We start from the raw sequence: 19,615 nt of genomic DNA on the forward strand, positions 1-19,615 counted from the left end.
ATTTGTCTCTTCTCTCTATTCATTTGTTTATTCAATCATTTGTATCAGTAGACATTCATGAATATTTATCTTATGCTTTGGCCTAATACTACTTTGTGTATTTTTTGGCTCATATTGTTTGCTCTTGAACATCAGTAACCACAGTGAATAAAACCATGGTCCAACTGGAAACTTGTGACACCTGAAAACTGTTAAGAATCAATACCCAGAAAATATTTATTGAGCACCTATTGTGCACCCCAATGAGATGGCTTTTTTAAAGCAGATAATAATGCAATTGACCATCAGCTTTTCTGTTTATTATTCTTTGTTCGAGATCAAATGCCTCTGACATCATCATGGAACCAGTCTGCCCAGTGATTGGCTTCCATGGCTCTTCACATGAAGATTTCCTTACAAAGAGGTTTCTAACACATTCATTCACTGATTTGCTTGTGAGATCAAAATCTTTTCCTGGTTTTCTGTCCGGTATTCATTCTCATTCCTCACCATGTCCATTTCTTATCTTTCATCTACTCCTCAAGTGTCTTCTCTTTCAGCACTGACTTGGTTCATTTGAATAACGCATAACTATAAAGAGGATTCTAATGCATGGAATCGTCCATCTTTCTCCTCCTTCATTCCCAAACTTACTAGTATGTACCTATTTCGACCACCACTGTCTTTCATTATGCCTCCCACAGTCCAAAGCCAGTTTCCTCATCTCCATTCTTGATACTCTTCCTATTGCTCTGGAGACTAATTCTATTAATTATCCAATTTCTCGTCTTGTTTTTTTAAAGTCTCCTGTCATTCTCTACCTGCAAACACCTCCATCTTGATCATTATGAGTGGCTAATATTCTGTGAATACTTAACTCTGTGCCAGATATTGAGATGTGCACTTTAGAAGTGTGTCATTTAATCCTAACATCAACCCTATAAAGTAGGTGCTACATTTTGCACAACAGGACATAGGCTCTATGAGATAAAGGAACTTGACCAAGATCTTGTCTTGTCAGTAAGAAGTAGCAAAGCCAGGATGGCTCTTATATAATATGGTGCTGCTGAAAATCTCCCATCTTCCCACTGACTTGTTTTTTCTGCCACTTGTTCATTCTGTTCTGAGCAAAACAGGAAACACACTTCACTTAATTTCCCCTCCACCATACGCAAACACACTAACTCCTGCTTCTCCTTCAAAAAGTCAATGTAAAATTAAAACAACCATATTAAATTTTCAATCCCTCCTGAGGGGATGGACAGCAGTGGAGCCAGCAAGAATAAACAAACCTTACAAACAAAAATGTGGATTATCCAGAGTCCCTAGGCAGCGAGCTGTAAGCCAAGCTAGCTGGGAGAAAACAGAGCTTAACACACGCCTAACAGCAAATGTCTCAACAAACAACATCCTCGGGGGTGAGGGTAGGAGTGTGAAAGGTCATGGGAAGGAAGAAATGTATTTTGGGTCCCCAGGATGAATGCAAAATTAAGAAAACAGGGCTTTGATTCTGGCCTCAAATGCTTTTGATTTCTTTCCTTTCTTTTTTTTTAACAGACGAGAGAAGCCTTCTAACTGGCAAGGTAAATAAGTTCATGGGTTATTTATTTTATCTCTATTCCTGGTTAAATTGAGTTCAAAATAATTAGATAACCCTGAAAAGGCTGTGACTGGTCCTGCTAATTCCACCTAATGATTTTCTGGCGTAGTTGCCCAGTGAAAGGGGTTATCTGTTAAAACAAGCTTTAAACTGTTAATAGAATGAAATTACAGCTTCAGCAGCTAACCCCAGGTACAGTGGCTCTGGTAGGGTATTATAGCTCCGGGTTGGGGGCCAAATTGCTCACTTCCCCCAAACGACCTTTCTTTCTCACTCGCAGTTGACTGTTCCATACCAGACATAACAGTTAACTTGCTCCCCACACCTTACACTATTTGTGGCCTTAATTGAGGGACCTAAACAAACAAATTAATCACCCTGGCCCATAAAAATGACAGAATTCATATGGTAGCATTCTTCATTCTCTCCAATTTGTTTTCCTGAATTCCCCACAGCGATTTATTTGCTGAATATGCGAGTTTTTACCCCCCTTATGAAAATTACAAATTGTTGTCAAGGTTAACGAGTTAATATTCTCATTCAATATTTATTTTATGGGGAGCCGGAGAAAGCATGACTGTTCCTGTACCTCTTTCCACTGCAAAGTCTGGTTTCTTAATCAAAATGACAAGGACACTGTCCTTTGTATGATATTCAGAATCATCGGGACTAAAAAATGAGCTTTATTAATCAACAGGCCCTGATTAATTATTATAAAGTGTGGCGCCCACATTTCTGTACATTTTAATAATTCCTGAAGAAGGCTAACAATGCCCCCTGAGATCCGGAATCTCAGGGGCCTGAATTTTTCTAAGCAGTGTCACAATCAATAGTCAAGAGTAGTGGTGCTCTTTCTCTAATCCACTTCCCTTCAAACCAGCAAGCCAGGGAAAAGCTGCTTTTTCCTATTTCCCATCTATAATTCATCGTTAGCATACCAAGTAAAAGAGCCAAGAATCAGCGGTTTCATCAGTTTTCAAAATACCAAGGGACAACGAGGGTGATTTATCGCAGGCCACATGATCTAGTTCACATAATCAGAATATTTCTGTGGAACACAGCCTGACATAATTTCTTGATAAGAGTGACCACACGGAATATGAAGAGGAGAAAGGTCAGGGGTCTGAGATCCTCCTATGAGCTGTGACTTCCCGAACCCCCTTTCCAGACACGCTGAGCCCAAGGCCCTGTCAGCAATGGGACATGCCCCATCCTAGAGGCTGCAGGAATGTACACATTTTTTAAGGCTTCCTAACAACCCCTTTAATATGTCACCTGAAAATGGCCTGGAGGCATGGAGATGTTCTCTGTCTTGACTGGGTTTACATCAGTGCACTTTGCATCAGGGCAAAGTGCATGAGAACATACCCTTAAGAGCTGTGCATTTCACTGTATATCAATTTCAATTTATACTTCAGAATAAAGAGCTTATAGAAGATAAAGAAGTAAAATAGCAAGGTATATACATCTATAATCTAATAATAAGATATGGAAATTTATATGTAAATATATATTTATATGTATATATATATGTACATATATATATGTACATGTATTTGGGTACATACACACACACAGACACACATATACACACAGGGTGAGGCAAAAGTAGGTTTATAGTTGTCAGTACACAAAACAGAGAGTTTATTCTTGTATTATTATTTATTAGTTGTATTATTTTTCATACAAATAACTGCAAACCTACTTTCACCCCATCCTGTATACATACACAGCATGTATGTATGTATATGTACATGTATATGCATTTATGTATATATTAGAGGCCCAGTGCACAACATTCGTGCACTTGGGCAGGGCAGGGGTCCCTCAGCTCGGCCTGCGCCCTTCAGCAATCTGGGAGCCTTCAGGGGATGTCCAACTGATGGCTTAGGCTGTCAGTCGGACATCCTTAGAGCTGCCACGGAAGCTGGAGAGGCTCCGGCCACCACTGCTGTGCTCACCAGCCGTCAGCCTGGCTTGTGGCTGAGTGTTGCTCCCCCTGTGGGAGTGCACTGACCACCAGGGAGCAGCTCCTGAGTTGAGCACCTGCCCCCTGTGGTCAGTGTGCATCAATGCGACCCGTGGTTCTGCCATTGGGTTGATTTTCATATTACCCTTTTATTATATAGGATAAAGCCTATGACCAGCCACATTCTCTTGTTTCCTATTCTCAAAATGGCTCTAAGTTCACCTGGATGAAAATATGCTAAAAAAAAAAAAAGAAAAAAGGAGAAATAGTACCTTTCAGGTCTGAGGATCTACTGGGGTTTAAATGTCTATCCCTGAGAGTTTTGCCAGCTGATTACCATCTGGCAGATCCTCCTTCCCTCTGACTTTTGATTCACTAGAAGAGGGGTTCTCTATTCTCTGCACTGAATGATGATGAGGGCACTTGGGGCAGGCGGTGGGGGGGGGGGGGTGGGTGGGGGAGGAGATCAGCAGGAGGACAAGAATATCTTAGTCAAGCAGTATCGGCCATGGCGCACATTGGCACGTCACAGACTGTGCTGAAGTGGGTTATAAGCTAATCTCTATCAATAATAAGGTACTGACATTTGTAATGACCTCAAATGTAATAATGAATTAGAGTAGATGCAAGCTTCTGTCTGCCTACATATGACCTGGACCACCACATCTGTGGCAGGCTCAGGACAATACCAACATGGTGGGATCATGAGATTCTCTGTCTCTGATGCCTTTGAGTAGTATCCAGGTAGATGGACCTGAGACAATTTTCCTTCAAACAAGAAAGGTTTGGGAAGAGTGGAATTTCCTGTGTAATGAGTATACTTATGATACCAAGAGACAGAAAAATAAAAGCCATCTTGTGGTCAGAATAAGGAGGATGCAGCTGGGATCTGGGTGATTGACAACCTAGAGCCAGAGGATAGCAAGAATAAGTCAGTACATACTGCATGAATAAAGACAGAGACTAACTAAATACCAGGTCCCACCCCCTACCCCACACCCACTTCTGATTCCTATGCAACCTCCTAGAACATAAAGTCAACCCTGAGAAAGAGAAGACTCTGAATTAAAGTATTTTATTTTCATCATTTGAGGTAATAGGAACTTGCATCAGTTATGATTAAGTCCAGAAGTATATAATAGAAAACCCCCAAACCAGTGACTTAGCCCTAACTGGTTTGGCTCAGTGGATGGAGCTTCGGCCTGCGGACTGAAGGGTCCCGGGTTCGGTTCTGGTCAAGGACATGTGCCTTGGTTTCGGGCACATCCCCAGTGGGAGGTGTGCCGGGGACAGCAGATGGATGTTTCTCTCTCATTGATGTTTCTAACTCTCTATCCCTCTCCCTTCCTCTCTCTAAAAAATCAATAAAATATATTTAAAAACAAACAAAAAACCGTGACTTACTGAGATAAGGAAGTGTTTCTTTCTAATGTAAATGAAGCCTGTTGGTAGGCATGCTGGGGCTGGTATGATGGCTCCCCCATTCCAGGAGCTCAGGGGTGTGTTGTTTTTTTCTTCTTTTTGTTCTTACACCGTTAGCATGAGGTTTCCAACTTCAAGCTCTCTCTGGAAGTCCAATATGGCTGCTAAAGCTCCAGACATTGCATCAGCATTCCAGGAAAAAAAAAAAAACATAACGGAAAGAAAGCAAGAGAAATGCAAAGCACAGTTTGAGGATCAACTTCTACATACTGACTTGCACTTTCATCTCATTGGCCAGAATGTTTTCCATGACTGCTGCTGGCTTCAAGTGTGGCTATGAAATACTGCCTTTTCACTGGACTCACCATTACTCTGAATAAAACTGGATATTGGTCACAAATAAAGGGAAGAATAGATTTAGGAAATCAGTCGGCAGTCTCCAACTGGCAGTCTTCAGCACAAGGCTCACAAAGGAAATGAAGTTGACTTAGAGGGTATCAGAGATGTTGTTTCTTCCCACAAAATTGAGTTTGTGGCTTGAGCTCTGCACCAGCCTCATCTCTGATAATGTCCCTCCTTGAGTAGGAGAGAAAAGCTTGAGTGACAGACAGAGTACACAGCCTTTCTTCTCCACGGTGAGGCCCTAGCAAATATCCATTTCAATGTGCCATTTGTGGTTATAGCAGTTTTGAGTTACATTCAAGCTTTACTTCCCAATGAAATTCTTTTGAGATTTCATCGAAGTCTAAAGCACCTCTGGAAGTCTTATCGGTGACTTCACCAGACAAACTAGATGTCACCATGGAAAAATATTAACAAGACACCTGGTCTGCACGTTCCACAGAAATATAAGAGGGATAAATGTGATTCTATCCCATGATGTTTCTAGCTCAGTCTCTCTAGTGGAGTCCTTATAAAACATAGGTTACATTTCTCCATGGGGCCCCAGCACGTGAGGTCAGAATACGTGCAGGTGCCCAGGTCAGCGCTCTGTGGCTCTCCCCATGCACTGCTGCTATTGAAGTTCAGAACATCTCAGGTCTCTGGAATCCTGGGCCTCCTCACTGTGCTGACTTTTTACCCCATAGAAGTACAAGTTTGAATCACAGATAACAAGTAAATGAGATTATGATGTTAGCTTTCTCCAGAGATAACAGCAGTCCAGGTCATAAAACTACCATATGGCAGTTTTGGCAGTCTTTACTGAACGCCGTGGATTAATTATCACACAGACAGACTCTGGTCCCCATTTGCAAGCGCCTCAGGCCCCCTGTGGCAGGGATTGGCAACCCGGTGAAGGCGAGAGCTTGTATTATGTTTGGCAGGGACACGATGTGACCTTACTGTGGCCAGTTCTGTCATATCTTAACATTTCGCTCATGATTAAGTTTATCATTTCAAATAAACACAAAATGTCAGGTCTCTGGGTCTACTTAACATGGAGAGCCAAAACAGACCTCTCTCTGATTTAAAAGGGTCCAGGCCAAGGGAACGATCTGATTAGCTCTTCCATCTGACTTTTATTAGAGCTATCGAATAATATAGTGAGGACAAAATTTTTGTTTCAAATGGCTGATTGCCACAGGGTATCCGCCATATATTCCTTGACATCTCCTGGTCATTAACTTGAAGCAGGGATTATAGGGGTGGTCCTGTTGGAGTCTCACCTTCCAGCCTGGCACGTACTAGCCCTGAATGAATTCTGGTTATATTTATCCTGATTCTCCATCCATTGAGGATGCCTGCACATCCTGGACTTTCTTTCTGTTCCAACTGGGAAAGGACCAATCAGAGTGCTTCTCAGCCTCTTCCCATCTGGGGCTTCAGTCACTATTCCACTCTCTCGGATGCCTTGCTGCTGTTTGACACTGGACAGAGGGTGTTGGGTAGTTTACTTCTCAAGCATTTCTTTCCTCAACTGGAAACCACCAAATGGAAGGGGTGAGGGAGAAATTATCTGTGTCAGCTTAGCTCTAAAGCTATTGCTGTAGATGAGATACAAGTAGTTGAGCTTTGTATTTAAGGTGCTGGAGACTTTCCACAGCTCTGCATTTAGCACAATCTCTGGTGTTTTATGATTGCACCATACATAATTATGAGTCAATACAGACTCCAGGCAACCATGCTGTTCAACCTAGAGCAGAAATCAAAACCTCAGCCTGCTCCATGCTCATTCATCCATTTATTTATTTAAGGAACATTAAAGAGTCTGCTCCAGCCCCTATCCACTCATCATGCAGAGCTCTCTCTCTCTCTCTCTCTCTCTCTCTCTCTCTCTCTCTCACTCTCTCTCTCTCTCACTCTCTCTCACTCTCTCTCTCTCTTTTTGTCCTACAGCCAAACGGGCCTTCTCTTAGTGCTTTGGACAAGGTGAGGTCCCTCCTTCCTCAGAGACTTTGCCGTGTTTCCTAACCCAGTGTTCTCCTTCCTCATTCTATTTGATCACTCTCCTACCTAACTTTTACTCATCATTTATAGCTCTACACAAGTGGCCCTTTTTCAGAAGATAAACCAGGAAACCCCATGGTATCCCTTCATAACTAGAAGATGAAGCAAATAGTAAAGGACAGTGATCACAGTTGTAATTAATAAATTAACTGAGTGATGACTTGTTAAATACTCACCTTCCTTGCTAGCCTATACGCTCCATAAAAGTTGCTACTTTATTTTGATCAGTGATGGTCTTCAGGGGCTGGGCCAGTGTCTTACACACGACGGTGCTCAATACATGTTTGTTTGTTGATAAATTAAGCACTTAGATGTATTGCCAATACAACTTGAGATGAGAAGTGATTCCTGAGGAGTGAGAAGGGTAAACAAAGACTGACAAGGCAGTATGACGCGTGTTATAGTACATTGCAGGTCTTACCATGGCTAAAATGTTGATATTACAATATGTGAGTTTTCAATGCCTTTTAGCACATTTCTGTAAGACCACAAACACCTTTAAGGAGAAGGTAAATAAAAACTAGGATGTTTTTTAAAAGCCAATTTGCAATTCATTGAACTTGTAGAACAAAAAATACCTGGAAAGCCAAAGTGCCTTTGATTTTCAAGAGCCAGGCTTTGTTCAGAGGGGGGAAAAAGGTTTTATCAGAATCCCAAATATTGATGTTAGAGCTTAGAAGATGGGGTAAACACTATGTTTCATAAATAAACCCTAAAGTATAGGCAGATATATGATGTGGTAGTCTTATTCTCACTCGGTGTGAAAATTTATATATTTGTTTTGGTAAGGAATTTTTTAAGATTATGATGGGCGGGAGAATTTTGCACAACAGTAGAACCACTGGTGGGTATCCAAGAAGAAGCCCTTGCCTCTCTTCCCTCAGGAAGAACAACCTTTAGAGGAAAAAGTCGAATGTGAGACGTATGTTCACATAGGTGTGGGCGCGTCCTAGGTCCAAAGGACTTGTTTCTCACTTCCTCTGGCATAGCCCAGCAGACTGTAAGCCTCTTAGGGAAGGCCCTCCCCCTTCAGCACAGCACTGCAGCAATATGGCCCCAGGGAAGCGTGGCCTTCAAGAATCTGTTGTCAAGGGCAGGGCTTCATCTCCAGATGCAGAGTTCTAAGGAGAGTGTCCCAGAGCCAGAGTGTGCCGGTATGGTGTGAGGAAACCAGCCAGGGGTTCCTGAGCTCCCAAGAGCAGAGGGAATGTGCTGCGATGCAGAGAATAAACAAAGAATGCAGGAATGTTAGGCATGAGAAAGAGATTCTGGAACATGACCCCCAAACACCAGATGGAATAACCTGTTAGTAGTGGAGGCCAGTGGGGCCAGAGGATGGTGTCAGCCCTGGAAGTTTCTCTCCTAATGCCAGATGACTTTCTCATCACACTGCAAATTACAGAACCAAGGGAGGGAAAAGGATAGGTAGAGAATCTTGACTATTACTGACATTTAATTTGAAAGTGACAGAGGTGATGAGATTAAGAGTTTTCAGCCATTAGTGGGAATAAGAACCCGTCAGTTAAAATTTTATTTTAGTTGTAGGAAAATAAATCTACATTTCTGCAGCTCAGAGTCTGTGACTGTCAACATTTGAACCTGTTACAGCACAAGCTGCTGTGAGAGCTAAAAAAGGGACTAACTAGGTCCATCTAGGAGTGACTGAGATACCTGAGTTGGGCCAGAAGTAAGAGTGTGCCAGCTGAAGGAGGTGGGATGTGAATTCCAGGTAGATGGAACAGCAGGTGTTCAGGAAAAGAGGTGCAGAAGAGCATGGCCCCTCTGCAAAAGGAAAGGGGATCAAAGTAGCTGGAACATGGGCTTTCCAAAGAAATGAGGCTAGAAAGTGAGGCTGACGCTACACAAAGGAGAATAGGCTCAATCTGGAAGCCTTTGAAAATGGACATGCTTAAGATAGAGAATGAAGTTGCAGAATCTTCTGGACAGGGAGGAAAACCCAAACAACTTCTCTAAAGGATAGTTCAGCTATATCTCCGAAAGCTTAAGTGCGTATGACCTTGACCAAGGAATTCTACTTCTAGGAATTTGAAGCAGAAACGTTTGCTTGCCCATGTGCACAAAGCTGTGTGTACCTAAAGATTATAATTGCAATAGTGTTTTAAAATAGAAAAAAATAGTAAATAGTAGTAATGTTCAGTTTAGGGGACTGATATGGTAAATGGTGAAATGTTATACAGACGTTAAAAGGAATAAGATTCATGACTATTCCATGAAATGGAAAGATCTCCAAGGTATAATGAAATTCTAGCTCCATCCCTTTAATAACTCATGTCCTTGAGCAATGCATTTACCTTTTCTGTGCCTCTGTTTCTTTATGCATAAAACAAGGATAAAAAATAGAGTTGTAATGAGGATTAAATGAGTTAATACACATAAAGGGCTTAACACAATGTCCTTTGCATATTAAACACAATATTTATGCGTTATTGTTATTATGTATTAAGGTAGGAAAATAAGTTATAGCACAATAGGCACAGTGTCACCCTATTTGTTAAAAAACTTACATAAAAGTTATGTGATTTAAATATTTATCATACCTTTCTGAAAGAAGACACAAAAAACTGTTGGCAGATGACATATCCAGGAGTTGGAATAGAGGCTGAAGATTGGCAGGGAAGGTGCTGTGTTATCATTTTATTCCTTTCTGCACTGTTTTCAATATCAAACAAGTAACGTGGTTGGCATTATTTATAAAATGACACCAAAGCAACAAAATTAATGATGATGTTCAAAGCATTTACTCAATCACTTCAGGTTGATCTAGGTAAGATGATTTTAACAAATAAAATATCTAATGGAAAACTGTAGCATGCAATACAATGTGCAGGTCACCATAATTCTGTCACAGCCTTGGAATTTCTCAAAGAAAATGACCACAGCCCCATTTTCCATTTACATAGCCACATTTAAAGTGGGGAGGCTCCATTTATTATTATTATTAAATATTATTTCAATATTATTAACTATCATCAGCATCATTATCTCAGCTCCATAACTTAGTGGCATAATGACCTTGACAGGTTTTATAACCTCTTTGGCCTCTTTTTCTTTATTTGCATATAATAATAATCCTTACTGTTGGGTAACAGTGAGAATTAAATGAGATAATGCATGTAGAGCACTTTGTACAAGGTCTAGCATACACTAAGGGTTCAAAAATGGATATAATAACAATAACTTTATCACCATCCTCTTCTTCTATCCCCACACTCAGGGTCCTTTCCCCCTACTGAGACCCTTCTCCTGAACCCCAAGCAGAGGAAGAACTGATTCAAAGAAAAGCTCCTGAGAAATTCAAACTTTTTTATTAAGGACACTTACACTGAGTGGCCAGATTATTATGATATCTGCATAATAATCTGGCCACTCAGTGTATATGTATATATATATATATATATATATATATATATATATATATCTTAGAGGTGTGGTGCATGAATTCGTGCATAGGTGGGGTCGGGCCAGCCTGGCCAGGGGGAGGGGACATGGACAGTTGGCTGGCCGGCCTGCCTGCTGGTCGAACTCCTGGTTAAGGGGACAATTTGCATATTAGCCTTTTATTATATAGGATATACACTGCGTGTCGAGATTATTATGCGTTCAGAGGTCATAATAATCTGGCCACTCTGGATAGTGGGCAATGCAGACACCTGATTTATAAAGGAATAGTTAATAAATACCCAACCTACTATGTTCCAGGCAGTTTGAAGCTTGGGAACCCTGGTCAATGAATATACCTGTACAGAGTACATTTCCAACCCTCAACAAAAAACAAACCAAACAATAACAAATGCTTTCTCTGATCAAAAGAAAATTCACCATGCCCTTGTCTTCCGATGAGATGATAACATCAAGAATCCATCACTCAATCCAAGTTGTGAGAATCGGCAATGCAAAGTAGAAAATTAAGTCGTAGTGGGCTTGTGGGGCAGGGATATAATGGACATCAATGTGTGCTCGGATTTTTTAAAAAACAACATCACCAAAACCACACAAAACTACAGTGTGCTGTAAAATGTTCTCTTGAGCTGGCAGGGAAGTGAGTGGACTGTGTGACTCACAGGGTCTCTGTTCCAACTCTAATTGCTATTATTCTCTGTGATGTGATATCTTAATCAGAAACAATAGCTTGTCTAATTTCCAAAGGTTGGGGGGAGGCTCCCTCTCACAGATATCTGAACAGTGAGCACCGTAAGTGAGTAACGTGATGAAATTAAGGAAAGTGAGATCAATTAGATTGTGAACAGTCACACAAGTGGAGCGTCTTCACCTGAAGTGGTCAAGTGTAGAAAGGTGACACAGAGAACATCCTCTGCGAAATTATCTTTTATTTGCAAGACCAGATGGTCTATTTTCTTTGTCAAAAATTATATTGAATAATTGCTCACATTTATAATGTGGGCTCTCACTCAAGGAGTGTAAAGGATATGTACATATATTACGTGCATATCTCTGGTCATCATTACAAAATGGTTTATTGTAATCTCAAATTCTCAGATATGAAAAATAAGACAGAAGTGATATAATATAGTGTCTAAAATAAAATAAAATGTAGGAAGGATCACCTTTGAGAAATAATGATCCTAGTGCAACCTGCATGTCCCCAAATATAAATGAGGAATACTCAACATAAACAATGTCACATAGCTACTTTTATTCAAACCTATTTCTGGCATGTATCTTGACAAAAGCAGGAAAATCTTTTCTCTGAAAGTCATTTTGTTAGAGAGCATTTGTTATGCATTTTGCATATACTTCTTCCATACGTTTGATAGAGAGGATACTGTACTGAGAGCCGAGAGGTCTGCCACTTCCGAGCTGGGAATGTGACGTTTTGGACAGGTTACTACCTGTCTCTGGAGTGACATTTCCTTCATGTTTCCACTGCCAAGGATTCCTTTCTTCCCTCCCCTTTCTCTCCCATCCCGAGCTATCCACATGTATCTGTCATGCTTCACTTACCACATAATGAACCGATTGCCCCTCACCTTGTATTTTATTATTATTGCTATTTGCTCATTACCTGTCAATAAGAACTTTTGATTGGGAGATAACTATTATGACTACACTCAAGTGAACCAATAATTTATTGATTCTTGCTGGGTAAAATGCCCATAAGTATTCTAAAATATTAAAATTGTTTCATCCATCTTCATTCCTCTCTATCAGAGCTTCTATGGGTCCAGAAGCCCCAAGGAAGGAGCCACTAAATTCCTCAAACTCCAATGGGCAAAGAAGGGTTGAGTAAGGACAGGGTGGACCTGAGCACCTTGGTCCTCTTTCAAGAGCTCAGTGTCTCCATTTCACCACAATAGCTATGTGGGTGCCCAGGGTTGAGAGGCCTTCCAATGTTTAGATATTGCAATAAATCTCATGATGTTTATATGTTGGTCAGCCCCATTTTCATCAAGTCTGAGATCATTTAATATGCATCTTAATTTCTGAGAAGTAAAAAACATAAAACCATTTTTTCTAGAATCAATGAAATCTAATAGGTTTATTTCTTTTTAAAATATGTTTATTTATAATTTTTCATTAAAATTATAATTTTCAGAATTTTAATTTATAATAAAAGATCATGATACTTGAGTATGACCTGGAGACCACCAGTTTTTTGTTGTTGTTGTTGTTGTTGTTTTACTTCTGCCTTGTCTACAAGTTCTCCAATATCCCAATGTCTTAGTAACAAATTAATTTATAGAAAAATTATTTTGTGTGAAATATTAAAGAGTAATATTAAAGAGCACAGGGAATGACCACTTTGGCCAAGCCCTAACTGCACCATATAGATAAGACCGTAGCTGAATGCTACCCTGAGGAATGACGTATGTAAACCTGATAGACACCTTCTGATTGACTCACTGTGATTGATAACCAGCTTGTACTCTGATTAACACTTGTGTGATGACATATGCTACTGATAGCCACCTGGACTGCCGTTGGCCAGGACAGGCTTAAAAACAGGTCCCCAACTTCAGACATCGATCATCCTCTTGATCCACGCTCCACGCTGCCTTGCTCCACGCTGGACGGAAGAAGAATGGCCGAACCTCCGATCTTCGGTCGCCCTCCTTCCGCTGACTCGACCCAACCAGACGGCCAGCCACCCAAAGACGGATCCACTGCTGCCTGCAGAGGACGCCACTCTTCCCCGGGGACCCCGTTAAGCCTGCGCCCACAGCACCAGGAACCTTGTGAGTAATAAAGTGTGCTGTGTGATTTGCAACTGCATATTTTTGTGTGGTGTAATTCCTCCAGCAGTTTTAACTATATTAATATAAGGTCAGATGATGATGCCTTCCCTCGGTCCTGCTTGCTTAGAGTAGTCTCTTCACTAGCAACTACTTAATGTCCAAACACCTGCACGGTTAAGTTATCTCAAGGGACGCCTTGGATGAAACTCCATATACTCTACTCGGATACCCTTTTAGCTCAATATTTGATTATTTTATTTGGTCAACAACATTGAGGAGATAGTAAATATTTAAATAAAATATTCTCCAGGAAAACCAGCATTTGAAACAGATGAACTGAGAATATTATAAATCCTAGATAGACATGTCAAACAGATCACTTTTAAGTAAACTTATATAGAACTAAGAGTTGGTCACAGCTTAAGTCATTGACATATTATTATTTATATTGTTAAAGGCCAGTGGCTGTAATGCCGGAATGCTGGAACACCAAACGACCGGTCACCAGTAGGTGCATGGAGCACCTCTTGGTCCCTCCCCCAGGTCCCTCCCCCACAGCACGAGAGCCACTTGTGTGGCAAGGAGGGGCTTGTGCAGGGCTCGGCGAGCTACTCAAGCACAGCACGTCTGGGGTCCCACCGGCGCGGCGGGTCTGGGTCTCACACAATTTCACACACTGGTCCTCTAGTGATTTATATAAAATTGATTAGAGATTTATCTATTTTTATTGAGTTTTGTTTTATATTTTGAAACACAGATTTCTATTTTCAGGGCTCAAACACTTTCGTAGAGTTTCACACAACTTCTGGCACCCAACCCCTAGTCGTATATTGCCTCCTAGATGAAATGGCTCTATGCAAAGCACTGGTTTATTTCATCCTTCAAGTAAGGACCTACTATGTGCCAGGGGACTGTGCCAGATGTATTTCATCCTCGCATAACACTCTGAGGTAGATACTACACAGCTCTATCTTACTAAGAAAGAAACGGAGCTTCAGAGAAGTTAAAAGTCTTGCCCAGAGTCACAACTGATTACGTCTGTCCCTTCTTCATTCCCTGTGTACCATCCCATGCTCTCTGTGCCCTGGGAGGCTAAGCAGTATGCTTTACAACCAAAGATTCTTCTTCCTGAAGCTTCTGGTTGGGTTTGGCCAAGGAAAACACCACCAGGAAATTAGAGGGAAGGAGGAGAGAGTGATCTCAGTATATTTTCCTGCTGGCTTCCTCTCTGTGTGGTCATAATCAGCTGATCAGGACCCTCTTGTGATAAAGTGCTCTTCCCCACACAGCCCTGTTTCTCCAGAGTCTGGCCACCTGTCCTTCCTCTTCTCTTCAGGTGTAGGAGCAGTAAAAGGGCTCCTCTGTTATCAGCCTCAGATACTCCACTCTTCCTGGTGGGTTCCCTCTACCCTGCACACGGCTTTGTAAACAGTACCCTTACTTAACTCTCTTAAAAATATGCTCATATGAGTGCAAGCCCAGACAGCTTCAGGAACAGATCAGAGATTCAAATCTAGGCCCCAACAACTTAGAATAAAAAATATGTATCACCAAACCATAGAGCTTCCCAAATATCTCCTTGGAAAAATATCTGAGCATGTAATATTATGGTGTCTGAAGGGGCGGGGGTAAGGGGGAACACTTAAAAAAAACAGGTAGCTGCTTCCTGTGGTCTAACATCTTCATTAATACCAAATGCTGTTTCTTTGAGAACCATCTAATACCTTTGAACTGTTCAGAAGGAAAATGCTATGTAAATCCAAGGTGTTAATAGTATATCATTTTTGCACGGTGATAAAAGCCCCAGTGACACAAGGCTAAAACCTTTTCAGCAGGAGAAAATCTTTAGGAAACAGATTCTACTACAAAGGAATTTACTTTGTATAAAAAGTATAGGTTTGTTGAACTCAAAAGGTGTTAGAGGATTTCCTAATGCGAGGAGGAACACAAGCTTATGTGTACCTTGAGGACGGGATGTTCCGCTTCCCGTGGCACAGTCAACAGTATCATTAATGGCACAGCCGGTCACCTGGGACTGTTTTGGGCACACCTCAAGATTTTGTTCCAGTAGACATTATAAAGTAACTATTCTTAATGCCAATAACAGCCCCCTCTTATTGTTTTTAGTCACATAGTTTCTATTTATAAACTAAGTAGCTCATTAGGAATTCTGGGTTCCAGTTTATTTTTATGTAAAACTAATGATACTACAAAAAGAAGTACAAGAACAAACACTTTTAATGAACACTTGTTATATACCAGGACTATCCCACGCTGCTGATGTGCATTTCCTCAATGTACAACTTACGTAACACTTGCCACAGCATATTATCATGCTAGTCTGCTTTTGTTATCCCCAAGTTACAGGTGAGAAAGCAGACTCAGTGTGTTTATTTACCTTGCCCAGGTGAGACGGCCAGGAGATAACAGAACTGAGACTTCAATCTACTGCAAAGCCAACACTCTTAAGTTTTATCCAGAGATACAAAACCCAATGCAAACTGTGACCAGGTTAATGCAGCCAGCTGGGAAGCCAATAAAGTTGTTTTATAAGCACCGCAAAGCTGATGCCCCCACCTAAAGGGCCAGTTGCTGCCCAGCCCCAGCTGACCAATCATTTCCATAAAGAATGGGGGCTTGGTATAAGCATGTCTTTGGTTTCTCAAGAGAAATGAGAACCCTGAATTTTCATATATGAATATCCTGATTTTTAAATGCAGGCGATCAGCCAGTAGAAATAGTTTAGATGTTCATGCTGAGCTCGGGGACCACAAGTCTGTGGTCTGTGCCCTGCTCTCAGCTCCTGCGTAAACAGAGAAGACTCCTCTCTACAATCCTTCCGAGACCTTCTCATCCACTTTCAAATCCTGGAATATACTAGTAGTCACAGGGAGGATGGCTGAGCCATTGCCTGGGGCTGTCCTGATTTCTGATCTGTGTCCCATGCCCCAGGAAACCCCAGCCCAGGCGGAGGTTTGGTCACCTAGTGAAAGCAGGTAACTGGCTTCTGGCATCTGCAAAATTCCGGAAGGTCAAACACCCTGACCTTCAGAATGTGTCCTTTTAGGGGAACTCTGCTGTCCTTGGAGGTGCTAATTTGCTAAAGCTTTGGTGTCTCCACTTCAGAACTTAAACTGCCTCGGAGGCCTCCGGGCTGTGACATTCCCTGGGACAGCCCTCAAAAGCAAGTGTTCTGGAAACTCTCTGAGATGAGGAGAGAAGGGGCACCGGAAGGCAAGTGGAGGAGGTTCCAAGAAAGCTACGGCTTGTTATTTGTTAGAGAATCCTAATTCAAACCCAAATGGGAGCTCGCCATTATCGGGGGCTCACACAGCTCCAGGTAAACAGCTAATGAGCAGGCTGCCAGCTCCATTTTTATCAAGAGCCCTCCGAGACTCCACGTGCCATTTCATAAAATATGCAGATGGGAGTGCGGGGAGAAGAGCAAGGGCTTTGAAAATGATTCACACAACCTAAAAATGATGTTGAAAAGGGAGGAATTAAATATTCACAAAGTGAGAGAAATTAAGGCATATTAACTGTTGGAATGTGGAAATGGAATGACTAACATGCACAGAGCTGATGAGAGCCGCATGATTACAGATCTGTCAAAAGTTTCTAATTCTGACAGTGCCGCCGTGAAGGTGCTCGCTGGCTGGTGAGGGGAGAAATTAGGTAGGGGACCAGCTCCCAGTGCTGGCAGACCGGAGTCCAAGGGAGGAAGACTCGGCGGGGATTAGCATTAGGTTCTGTTCGGTGCTGGGGGTGGACTCCACGCTCACAAAACGAATACTAATTAGGAGCACAAAACAGATCTGAAGTTGGCTAGACACTTGATGGCAACATGATTATTGAGTCCATAATGAGGACGGCAGAAGGCAGCCTCAAGGCTCTGGGAGAGGCAAAATTCGGTGAGGTCATCCTACCCACTTCTAGGGGATGGGAAGCCAAATTGTGGCCCATCCAAACTAGAATTAGCAGTAATTATTATATAATATGTAATGATGGGATTTAAATGGCTCACACATTTTCTCTGCTGAGATCATTTAGACATGATTCATACAAAATGATTAAATTAATAGATCTTCCTCTTTTCAGACTGCCAGGCAGCTTAAACTAGATTTTTCAACAGAGACTGATTCTAGTGAAATCATATGAATAGGGAGATTTGCGGAAATTGCAGGAGGAATTGGCTCAGTGTAATAAGGACACAATGGGGTTTAGAGAAATTCATGCATTCACCTCGAGGATGAGCACACAGCTCTCGGCCCCTGCTATTTTTTTTTTTTAATCTACCTATATTTTAAAAGGGGTTTAGAAGTAACAATCTAACATCAACATCCTCCATACAAAGAGAGACAACACGAAAGCTAAACAAATATTTACACAAATGGAGTTGCTTTCCTGGCACCTAATATGCAGCCGCTTTTAAAGGAAACAATTGCTACATGTAAAAACACATTTTTAAATACTAGGGAGATGATCCTGAGAAATCTAAAATTCAATACCAATGGAAAACAATTTAAGAGATACAGTATTTGCATATGAGGTATTCATGATTTCAGTGCAGCAGTTAAAAATTTCAAGAGAAAAATTAAAATAAATAAATAAATAAATAAATTGCCAACAAAAAGAACAGCTCAACGCCAACTTTGATAAAGCATTTCTCTAGTGACATTCTGTCTAAGTCCCATCATGGCTGCTGGATTGGGGGACGTTAATTTTTTTTTTCCTCCCGCAGACATATAAAAGCAGTTATTAGGGACATGAGGAGCTGCCGGAGAGCCACTGTGTTTTCTGAGTGCAGAGTTTCCTGGTCCCATCAGCTGCACGGCACATGAGCAAATTAACAGGCACTCGGGGAGGGAGCCCACCGTGAGGCTCAGGCATGTAATAATTAACATAGCCTTGCCACCTCCCTGGCATCTGGGGAAGAAAATATTAATCATTCACAGCTGTGATCGCCTCAAAATCTCCTATTTTATGCCTTTGACACATCCATGAATAATGCCATTTACTATACTGTGCAGCATTATCAGAAAGAATATTTTTACAGTATGGCTGCTCCCCTGGAATACGTTGTCAAATCAGTGCTAAAGCCTGGATCCTGCAGCATCTATGGGAAACAGAGCATAATGCAATCCTAATACTATATTTTGCTGAGCACCTACTATGTGCCAGAAATTCCATTATTTGTTTAAGCCTTCCAGGGGCACTAGGAAGGCAGTGCTGTTATTGCCTCCATTCTGTAAATGAATAAATGAAAAATTGAGAGGTGGAGGTCAAACTGGCCTACATTCTTCCCACAGCGTGGAATTCATAGGAAACTCAAAATATTGCTGTGACATTGGTTTCCCCAATGCCCTCCCTCCCCTTGGTCTCTGAGGGGATCACCTTGGCAATTAATTTATTTAGAGAATCCATTCAGAGTTTTTCTCCTTGGCTTCATCACTTTCACCGCCCTTTTTCACGCTTCCCTCCCTTGGTTTGAGCATTCAGTTCAAGTCCATGCCCTTGCCAATTCATTCTCCATACCGAAGTCAGAGTGAGTTTCCCAAAGTTGGGAAATCAAGTTGGGAGCTTCCCTGCCTAAAATCTTTACATTTTTATCATTATGGCTGGGATAAAGATGGACAATACATTGCCTATATCCCAGGTAACATTGAACATCCTGTGCTTCTGGCATCATCTCCTGAATCCCTGCTTTTAGATATCACACTAACATCCAGCAAAGAGGAGGTGTCTGCATTTCTCCAAGCCTTCTCGTCCCATCCCTCCTAAACCCTTCCACAGGCTAAGGTCCCCAGAAAGCCTCTGCCTTGTAACGTTGCTTTTCCCACACTGCCACCCGCACTCCCATACCTTGGCCAGTTTCTCCTCATTCTTTGGATCTGCCCTTAAATGTCACTTTCTTGGAGCTGACACACTTAACTCCCTAGCTTACCTTGGGTTCTCTAGAGCTTTCATAACTCTATTCCCGTT

This window comes from Eptesicus fuscus, chromosome 12 (assembly GCF_027574615.1).
Source record: "Eptesicus fuscus isolate TK198812 chromosome 12, DD_ASM_mEF_20220401, whole genome shotgun sequence".
Lineage (NCBI taxonomy): Eukaryota > Metazoa > Chordata > Mammalia > Chiroptera > Vespertilionidae > Eptesicus > Eptesicus fuscus.